The following is an 11,044-nucleotide window of genomic DNA, read 5'->3' on the forward strand; positions in this document are numbered from 1 at the left end:
TTTTTTCACAACACTTGTGCTCCACATGTATTTAGGATTATCGTTCACAATTGTCATCATTACACATGCTCTTTAATTTGGCACAATTATTACTTAATGCTTGAGTTATGCTTCTCATGCCTAGTACTTGCATGCTTTTACCCTCTTGCATCTAACTATTATGAATTGCCTTCTTGATCTTAATTGATGTTTTACCTACATGTTGTAGCTACCATGTATTTGGGCTATCATCTTTCCTTTGGCATTCATTATCACTTGGAATTTTCTCCCTTCCAGTCTTAGTTATCTATATTTCACACTCTTCCTTTTTCTTCTTCCTTAGGCATGGGTACCAAGAAAGGAAAAGAGAAGGCCACTGACAAGACACCAGCAAGGAGAGGAACCGAGAGAACATTGGCAAAAGCACTTCCATCTACCAGTGTCAAGCCACCAACAAAGCGGGTAAAGATGATCATTACGGTTGATGAATCAGAGAAATCTTTTTCCGCACGAGACTCCACACAGTTTGCTAACCGTTATTGCAAACAGATGTTCCCCATCCTAGCTGAGAGGAACTACAACAATGAGCATCTGCTCATTGTTCCAACACACTTTGTTGATTTCGTGGATCCCCGAATTGAGAGGAGATAGTGGGGATTTTTGAGGAGACAGCCGCGGGAAGCCAACTTATCATAGGTCGTTGAATTCTACTCCAACTTCCACTCGCCTACTCTGCAGACTGTCTACGTTCGTCATCAGCAAGTCCCTGTCTCCAAGAGTGCCATACAGAGAGCACTGGATCTTCCACCTAGTCTAGAAGGATGGGATGCATATCAAGAGGCATCCCGCAAGTGCCAGATGTATCAGTTCGACTGAGGTAGTGTTCTTGGAGTTATAGCCCAATCTAGCAGCACTTGGATCTACGGGCAGCATCGTTCAAAACCCAAGAGCATCTCAGCCCAGTCACTCACCTTGGAGGCTCACGTGTGGGCACAAATTCTGTCCCATTATGTCTTTCTGAGCACTCATGAGTCGACCGTCACAGCAAACATGGTTGTCCTTATCTGGTGCATCCTGACAGAGCAACCCCTCAACCTGCCCCGACACATCCAGGATGCCATGGGACACGTACAGATCGCGGGTAACCTGCCTTTCCCCACCTTGGTTTCAGATTTATTCTTTGCAGCAGGTGTGTCCTCTTGGGCAGACGACATGAAGGTCATGATCCCTAGAGCCGACTAGTATGTCTTGAACGAGAAGTACATCAGGCCGCCAGTTCCCTCTGCTAGCCGGCCTGTAGGTCCATCTTTGGATACTCCTCCCTCTTCCACTCCACCGTCATCTACACCACAAGCACCCTCCATCCATCAGATGTTCCTTCAGATCCTTGAGAGGTTCGATCGGCAAGACCGGCGGATGGAGCAAATAGAGCGCCGTAACAAGCGCTGATACAACTATTTGAAGGACCTCATAGTTGGTACACACCCACCTCCAGAACTAAAGGACACTCCAAACTCTACTTCATCCAGTAGCACAGGCAGCCAAGGTGAACCAAACATGGAGGCGACACTTCCAGTCCTCCCTTGCTCCTTACTGATGGCACGGAGGACCGTGCCAAGCTTTAAGTGTGGGTAGGTCAGTTCTTGACTTCCGGAGGTAACTTCTCTTTTTTAACACCAACATTTTACTTTTTCTTTTGTTAGATAGGATATATTGCATGATAATAATTGTTTGCATGTATGTTTTGATCGGTTAAAGTAATGAGTTTCCTTTCAAGACCCTATTTTATGATATTTCACTAATTTAAATTAAAAATTTTTGTTGAACTTGTTTGAAGATTGTAATTTGGAACATGGTTTACAGCTAAGAACACACAACTCGCGAGATTTAAGCTTAATTATATGGTTACACTATTTAACTCTAATATTTTATTCTTGTGTGTTTTCTTCTCTATGATTGCAATCTTTATTTTGTCCCATTCTATATGTCCATCGTTTAGTGTATTTACATGCATGCATATGATTGAGGCAATCAATTGTTATTAGCTCACTTATCCCAAATAGCCTACCATTTCAATCACCTTTGTTAGCCACCTTGAGCCTTATAATCCCCTTCTGTTCTATATTTTACCACATCACTAGCCTTAAGCGGAAAAATAATTAACTACCCCAATTGAATCTTTGGTTAGCTTAAGATAGATATTGTATATTAATTAAGTGTGGAGAACTGTGGGGAACTTGGGCTGATGAAATGGTGCTGTGTTTCATTGACAAAATATTGAAAATTTGGGTACATACTCATGTGAGACAAAAAAAAAATTAAAAATTCATGTGTATTGATATGTTATGTTTACTTTTATATTTAAAAAAAAACCAAAAATATTCAAATAAATAAATAAATAAGGGGACAAAATTACCCCAATGCTAAGTTTAATAAAAAATCAATGCATATGTGATAAAACTAAAGAAAAGTTGATACATGAGTATGTAATGCAAAAGTGGGAATTTTGGGTAGCTAGGCATGATTTTAGAATTACATAGAGTGTGTGTGTGTGTGTGTTAGGTGAAAGCTTAAGTTAGTCAAAGATTCATATTTTAGCTCACTTGGTGATGCACGGAAACTTGTCTCTCAACAGATTTCCCTCGGCAAGTATACCGAATTGTCGTCAAGTAAGAATTCACAATAGAGTGAGGTCGAATCCCACAGGGATTGATTGGTCAAGCAAATTTAATTGGAGGAATGTTCTAGTTGAGCTAAGCAGAATTTGATTTGAGAATTGCAGGAAATTAAATGGCGGGAAAGTAAATGGCAGAAAATGTAAATGCTAGAAATAAAGAACTGAATGTAAATGACGGAAAGTAAATTGCAGAATCTTAAATGGGGAATGGGGAAAATGAGCATAAAAATAAATGGCAGAAAGTAAAGAGAATGGGTAAGATCAGAAATGGGGAGTTCATTGGGCTCAGGAGATGTTGTATTCTCCGGATCAAGTTCATTTTCATCTCTTCCTCAATCAATGCATTCATTGATCTCCTTGGCAATCTTAAGTGATTAAATTCCAATTCCTTGGTAATTCAATCTCTCAAATCTTGATCAATAGCCAATTCCTTAGTCTAATTGCTCATGAGAAGAGATGAAGTATGGTCACTGATTATACCATATGTATTTCCAAATCAAAGTATTGGGAGAATTATATGTCACTATATCCGTCCAAACTCCAATTTGGTCCAACATGAGAAAGCATTTCTAGCATGATCTCTTCATTCCTCTTCCAAGGTTCTAAAGAGATCCAAGTATGAATAGCTTCTTTTCCAAGACAACTACCCAATTGGATGAAGATTGAAAGCTTTCTAGTAAAATCAAGAGAAAAGAAAGAAGAAGAATAATAAAAAACTATTATTGATCCATCAAATTACAACAGAGCTCCCTAACCCAATGAAAGGGGTTTAGTTGTTCATAGCTCTGGGAATGGAAAGCAAAGATGGAAAATACATTCTGAAAGTAAAACTAGAAGTTGCAGAGAAAGTAAAATTATACAGAGAGTAGTTCTCCTAATGCCCCTCCCCCCAAAAGCTCTCTTTCTAGTTCAAAACTACTCCTATATATACTACTCTTCTGATCTTCTAGTTGGCTCTTCAAGTCTTGGATATGGGCCTTTGGATCTTTGAGTTAAAGTAGTTATCATCTTCAGTGGGCTTAGCTTTACTTGCAGAAAAAGTGTGAGTTAGGCATGGACGTTAGTTAGGACGTTAGTGGTATTAACGTTAAGTGAAAATGTGGGTTCGAGAACGTTAGTGACAATCACCTTTTTCACTAACGTTCCTAACTCAAAATGGTCCACATTAACTTCAACGTTAATGGCACTAACGTGACCACTAACGTTGCCTCTTGGTCCTTCACAAACGTTATTGGCATTCACCTTTTCCAATAACGTTTGCTTGTTGCCCTTCCTCCCTACGTTAGAGTCCACGTTAGTGTAGCTAACGTGACCTTTAACGTGGGCATGCCTCAACTTCGAGAGTGTTAGTGACACTTACCTTTGTCACTAACGCTCCAAACGCCCCTTCCCACGTTAGTGCCTCACGTTAATTGCATTAACGTGACCACTAACGTGGTGGTGATTGCCATCTCCAACGTTAGTGACAAAGGTGAGTGTCACTAACATTGGCTCATCATTTCTTTCCTCCACGTTTGCTTCCACATTAATGTAATTAACGTGGCAACTAACGTGGCTAATAGTGGCTTGGCCCAACGTTAGTGACAAAGGTGAGTGTCACTAACGTTGGCTCTTCCTTGCTCCTCCCATGTTAGAGTTCACGTTAATGTAGTTAACGTGACTCTTAACATGGCCAATTATACCTTTTGGAACGTTAGTGGTATTCACTTTTACCACTAACGTTGGGGATTTCTTTTTCCTCCATGTTAGCTTCCACGTTAATGTAGTTAACGTGGACACTAACGTGGGCTATGATGGCTCACGAAGGCGTTATTGGTGTTCACTTTTCTTATTAACGTTGCAAGCTAGCCTCCATTCCACGTTAATGGTCACGTTAGTTAGACTAACGTGGCTATTAACGTGGCATCTTCCTTGCTTCCTTTGTCCTGAAATCAAGCAAGTAAAGTGCATCAAAGCTAGGTTCTAACTCATGAGATCATGCATCATCCATTTTATCATTCAATTCATGCATAATTCTCATAAAATTATGTAAAATTAACAATGTTTGCTTGAATCAAGATGTAAGTGATTATCTAGCCAAAACTTGCTTAATAACTAAGAAAATGCATGAAACTATCCTAAAACAGTAAACAAAAGGTCAGTGAAACTGGCCAAAATGCCCTGGCATCACAACACCAAACTTAAAGCTTGCTTGTTCCTAAGCAAGTACTGAAACATGAGAATGATGAATGAAATGACAAGAGAAATGAGTCATTATTGTAGAAGTCATGTCCTTGGTTTTATGGGGTTTCATGCATAGCAACTTAGGTTCATTCCTTCACTGGCTTTCAGACCTTTATCATGCCCTGGAATACTCACTTGATTGTACCCTATGAGACTTTTATTTATTGATCCCTTTGTCTTTTCAGGGTTTAATTGTGTTCTTAGACTAGGTGCTTTGTAAGAGGGCGACTCTTTAAGATAAGCTTTCAGTCAGCACTCCCGAACCAGTTGGTCCAAGGTGCTGGGTGTTAAGACATCCCTAAGGACTTACTCCCTCAAGTCTATTTTCCCCATACATACACACCACAGGCACATGGTTTGTTATTTTCCTTCTTGAGACCTTGGTGTCCAGCACCTCTTTGGGTTACTAAGTGTTCTGTAGCAAATGTTACTCTTGATAGTGGACTTTCAGCTGATAATCCCGGGTTAGTTAACCCAAGTTACCAAGTGATAAGGCACCCCTGAGAGCTTATTCATCCAAGCATATCCTTTACACAGGAGCACAACAGACACATGCCTCAATATTCAACCCTTGGTGCCTAGCCTTATTTCTTACTCTTTTTCTTTATTTCTCAACTTTCATTTTTCTTTTCCTTTTTCTTATTAGGATCTTGTTATTTAGCTAGTCTCATGGGGTATGTTTCAAGCATATGATTCAGGACAGATAATTGCCTTCCTACTTTGTTGGTGAACCAACTTAGCTAAGTAATTACTACACCACAAGCTTAAGAACTTACTCCACAAATTGAACCTCACTCTGGTCTTTCATAACATTCTCTTTTTATTTGACTTAAAGGACCAGCATACAAGTAAGCAAGGTGAAAATGCAGCAGTGACATTAGACTAGCAAGCATAGACCTAAGCAATGCAAACTTAAAGGCAAAATTGAAAATCCTAAACTACCATGGAAACATTTTCTATTTCATACATGATTTTCCTTATTTAAAACTTGAAAAAGATGGGACAATGAGGGAACTCCACCACCTTTTACTCATGGGGGTGCTCATGCTCTCCCTCTTATTTATCCTCTTTGTGTCCACTTGTGTTTCCTTGTATCCGTGCCAGTCTGGCTTTTTTCCAATCCTCAAGTGCCTTCCTTACTGATTCATGACTCTTTTCTACTCTCTCTCTTTCTTCTCGCGCTAATTCATCCTTCACTTCTTCATATCTTGTGATTTCCGGATGCAGTATAGGCAGTTGTCCAACTAAGTATCCGAGCCTGGCTTGAGTGTTCACATGATGTCCAGTCTCGTTTATGTAAACTCCTTCTGAGAACGTCCTGTATTCGTCGAAGAGTTCTGCCTGTTCTAATTGCTTCCGATGCATTTCATGTATGTGTGCACCTTGATGTGCTTGGATTTTGATTAGCTTTTGGATGGCTTCTTGTTGTTGATCCTACCTTTGTTCCAACCTGTGGAAGGATTCACCCCATTGTTTCCCTTGTTTCAGTTGTTGCTCCATCATTTGCTTTTGCCACTCCCCCTGTTGATTCATCCATCTAGAGAGTGATTCTTCTTGACGGTCCATCAACTGTAGTTGAAGCTCTTTCTGTGCCCCTTGATTTTCCAAGTATTGTCTAGATAAGCCATCAATGGCTTCCTGTAGTTGGTACATGTCCAAAGGGGCTTGCTCCTCTAGGTTTTGTCCTTCTACCACTTGATGGGTTGGCCTCTTTCTTGGCTTTCGTTGAGGTAGGGGAGATGCAACAGCATGCATCCGTCGAATAGTAATTGGGATACCCACTTTTATCCACTCGGGGTTCTCATCCTCGAACACCACCCCAGCCCTATCACACAGACGGAAAATAGTGCTGGGGTAGCCTAACCTTCCTCCAGAATCGCTTTTCTCAGCCATCTTCCTAATGCCTTGGGCTATGAGTTCATGAACCTTGATCTCTCCCCCTTTAAGTATACATTGCATCATTGTTGCTCTCTTAAGATTCACCTCTGAGTTATTCCCGACAGGAAGGATGGATCTCTTTACAATTTTAAACCACCCCTTTGCTTCAGGGGTGAGGTCCCCTCTCTTGATGAACTTGGGCTTCCCCTGAGGATCTCGTACCCAATCAGCTCCTTGCACGCAAATATCTTGCACTATTTGGTTATAATTGGGACTGCTATCTATTCTAGAGTGATAGCTTTCTTCTGCAAATGGTATGGTTCGTAGTTTTAACGCCCTTATGATGCTCATGGGACTAAAATCCATGGTCACCCCTCTTACAAAGCTTGTATAGGACTCATCTTCCTTATCATACCTGACTGCATTTGCATAAAACTTTCTTACAAGAGTTGCGTTTACTTTTGTGACCAGATCAGTGAGGAGCTCCCATCTTCTCTTTTCCACCTTCTCTGTGATTTTAGGGCACTCCGTTTTTCTTACTTGAAAGCCTAGCTTGTATATGATCTCCTTATCAGCCATCCACCTAAATTGAAATGCATGGTGAAAGGTTCTAAACTTTTTTTCATCAAAAGGGCGCTGCTCCATAGGCTCTTTCCCCTTTCTTCTTTTAGAGCTTGATGATGCCATAAGTGATTTTTGAGATGTGAAGGTGTTGAGAATTATTGGTTAATGATGGACTTCGGCCGGTTAAGATGGGGTGTAGTTAAGGGAGTGGGTGAGAGTGCTTTTGATGGGGTAAGAGGAGTTGGGTGCCGAAAGTGGGAAGTACAGAGAATGGGATTGGAATGTGAAGGGGGTACGGAATAAGAACCACTTATATAGAGAAGTGGTGAGTAAATGAAAGGTGTGGATTGATGGAGTGGGTGTATGATGAACGGATGGGGTTTAGCATGGGATGAGCACAAGGATCATCGACTTTATGATGGGGTTGGTTCGATTTCCAAGCGTGTCATTCTTTCAATGTTGCATGGCAACATTTCCCAATGCATTCCCCTTGAAGACATGTGTATAGTCCCCTCCTTTTGAAGTGGCCGAAACCTCCTCCTTCAATTGTCCCATCAATTCTCCTACAAAATAAAAGAAATGTGATTAATAAATTTGTGGATAGTGGCGGCGAAATTTAAAGAGTGGGATAACTACTTTTTAAAGTTTTTGTTTCTAAATAGTAAGTGCTATTCATGAATACAAAACCAACTGACTATTTCACTGTCCATGTATGTAACATTGGCGACACCAAACTTAATTTGTGGCCATGTGGTGTAAAAAGATTTGTTCAAGGTGCTAAGAGTGACATGATATTTATGTCCTCTTAGTGTGCCTTGAACACCAAACTTGTTCTTCACTATATGTTGCATAAAAAGGATTCATTCAAGTATATGTCAAAGTTGATTTGGAATTTATGAACCTTGCATTATTGACTACTTTAAAGACATATAAAAACATGGGTTGCATCCCATGAAGCGCTTCTTTAGCGTCACTAGCTTGACGTTCTGCCTTTGTCAGGGTGGTTGGTAATGCTTCAGATCTTCCCCCCTCGCCGTAAATCTATCTCCATTGGCTTCATCAAGGATCTCCACATGTTCTAAGGAGAGAATCTGAGATGGGATGGTGGGGAGATGAGGTGGGATAACTGGGAAATAAGCTGAGATCACTTTATCCCCTGGAGAGAAATCCTCTGTAGGGATCTTCTTGTTCCTCCATCTCCTTGGTGCCTTCTTCTTTGTTTCTTTTGATGTTGCCATGCTCTTTGTGGCCTCTTTTTCCAATGAAATTTTATTGCTGGTCTCATATGACTCTGGTGGTTTAGGTTCCTCCTAGTTTTCCTTTAGCTGTGACAACTTCTGACTGTCTTGCTCATCAACCAAAGGGATTCCCAGGTGTACAGCTTGTGTTTCAATGCTTGTTTCTTCCACCAGTGCTTTGTCGTGCTCTCCCCTTGGTTCCTCGTTTTCCTGATCTGCTTCTTGTGAGGGTTTGAAGACATTGAATGCGAGTTGTTCATCATGTATTCTCAGTATTAGCTCTCCTCGCTCCACATCTATGAGCGCTCTGGCTGTAGCTAGGAATGGTATTCCCAATATGATTGGGTGAAGGTGACTCTCTTCCATTTCCAATATGACAAAGTCTGTGGTAAGGAAGTAGTTCCCAACCTTCACCAACACGTTTTCAACCACTCCTACTGCTTATTTTTGAGTTTTGTCAGCCAGCCTGATGACTACGTCTGTGGGCATTAGCTCATTGATCTGCAGCTTCTTCATGAGAGATAGAGGCATTAAATTAATGCTTGCTCCCAGATCACAGAGTTCCTTATCAATCATTGTGTCTCCTATGGCACAGGGAATATGAAAACTCCTTGGATCCTTCCTTTTTGTAGGCAACTCTGGTTGTATAAGAGCACTGCACTCCTTATTCATCACTATTGTTTGTCCTCCTTTGAGTGAGCTTTTCCTGGTCAGTAGCTCTTTCATACACTTAATGTATGAGGGCATTTGGTGGATAGCCTTGATGAATGGTATGTTCACATGAAGGGATGCAAACATGTCGAGGAACTTTGAGTATACTCTCTTTTCTACACCACCCTTGAGTCTTTAGGGAAACGGTGCATAGAGGTTCAAAATCTCCTTCTGTGTAGTTTTGGTTTCTTGGTGACCCTCTTCTTGTTTCTCTGCTGAGGTATCTCCAGGTTGTTTTAATGGTTTGTTCAGCTCTTTCTCAGTCCCCTTATCACTTATAGTGACCATCTTGCAATCTTCCCATCTTACTTTCTTTGCTTCACTTCTCGAGTTTTTCTCTGTGTCACTTGGGAAGCTATCAGTAGGTTTGGGAATCTTCTCAAAGAGGTATCCCACTTGAAATTCCAGCTTCTTGATGGTGTCTCCCTGGTTCTTGATATTGGCTCGCACCTCTTCCTTGAACACCTTGTTATCTTGAATTTCCTTACATATACCCTCAAGTAGGGTCTCAATCCTTGAGAGTCTATCTTCGGATGATGGTGAGTTGAGGTTAGAGGGATGAGAAGGGCCATTTTGGCTTTGGTATGGATGTTGAGATATGTTGTTAGGTGGGTGCTGATATGATCTCTGTGTGGAATGTTGGTGAGCTGCATTATTGTTGGGGTTGTGACGTCTCTGATCTTGGCCTTGATCTTGTTGATTTCTCCACCCAAAGTTTGGGTGGTTCCTCCAACCAGGATTATAAGTTTTGGAGTATGGATCATGGTTTTGCCTAGGTGAGTTTCCAATGTAGTTGGCTTGTTCCTGATCACCCTCTGCTTCTTCATTCACTCCTTCTTGAGCTGCTGCTGAGGTGGTGACTGCTGCTATTTGGTTCCTCTCCATCTTCTTGGTAAGGTCAGCCAACTGCTTAGTGATCATCTTGTTCTGAGCCAGCAATGCATCCACGTTATTTAGCTCCATCACTCCTCTAGTGTTGCCTCTTTCAGAGGCATAGAAGTAGTCATTCTCTGCTACAGTCTCAATGACATCTAAGGCTTCTTCAATGGTCTTCTTCTTGTTCAGAGATCCCCCAGATGAGTGGTCTACTGCCTTCTTTGATTCGTAAGAAAGACCCTCATATAAAATGTGTAACTGCACCCATTCATTGAACATATCTGGTGGGCACCTTCTTTTCAAGTCCTTAAACCTCTCCCATGCTTCATATAGAGTTTCACCATCTTGTTGCCTGAAGGTCTGTACCTTAGCTCTCAACCTGTTGATCCTTTGAGGAGGATAGAATCTCACCAAGAATTTGTTCACCACATCTTCCCAGGTTGTTAAACTCTCCTTCGGGAAGGATTCCAGCCATTTAGATGCTTTGTCCTTGAGTGAGAAGGGAAACAGAAGCAGTCTATAGGTGTTAGGATGAACACCATTAGACTTCACAGTATCACATATCCTCAGGAATGTGGTGAGATATTGATTGGAATCTTCTTGGACACTTCCTTCGAATGAACAATTGTTCTGAACAACGGTGATGAGCTGTGGCTTTAGTTCAAAGTTATTGGCATGTATGGTTGGCTTTTTGATGCTACTTCCACAGTTTTCTGGGTTTGGATTTATGTAAGATCCCAGAACTCTTCTCTCTTGCCCAGCATGATGCGATGGACCTTCTCTGCCATGGTTGTGAGCTTCTTCTTCATGATGATTCTCCATATTCTCATCCATGTCTGGTTCAAAGTACTCTTCCTCTTCCTCAGCACCAACAACTCTCTTTCCTCTTGCTTCCCTC

General features: G+C 41.3%; 1 non-coding gene across 1 annotated transcript; it reads left to right on the forward strand.

The window, feature by feature from the left end:
• Positions 1-10,420: 10,420 nt before the first annotated feature.
• On the forward strand, positions 10,421-10,527 carry LOC112739022 (small nucleolar RNA R71). Its single transcript, XR_003169964.1, has one exon. It is a non-coding gene; the product is annotated as a small nucleolar RNA R71 (small nucleolar RNA).
• The last annotated feature ends 517 nt before the right edge of the window (positions 10,528-11,044 follow it).

This window comes from Arachis hypogaea, chromosome 13 (assembly GCF_003086295.3).
Source record: "Arachis hypogaea cultivar Tifrunner chromosome 13, arahy.Tifrunner.gnm2.J5K5, whole genome shotgun sequence".
NCBI classification, from domain to species: Eukaryota; Viridiplantae; Streptophyta; class Magnoliopsida; order Fabales; family Fabaceae; genus Arachis; species Arachis hypogaea.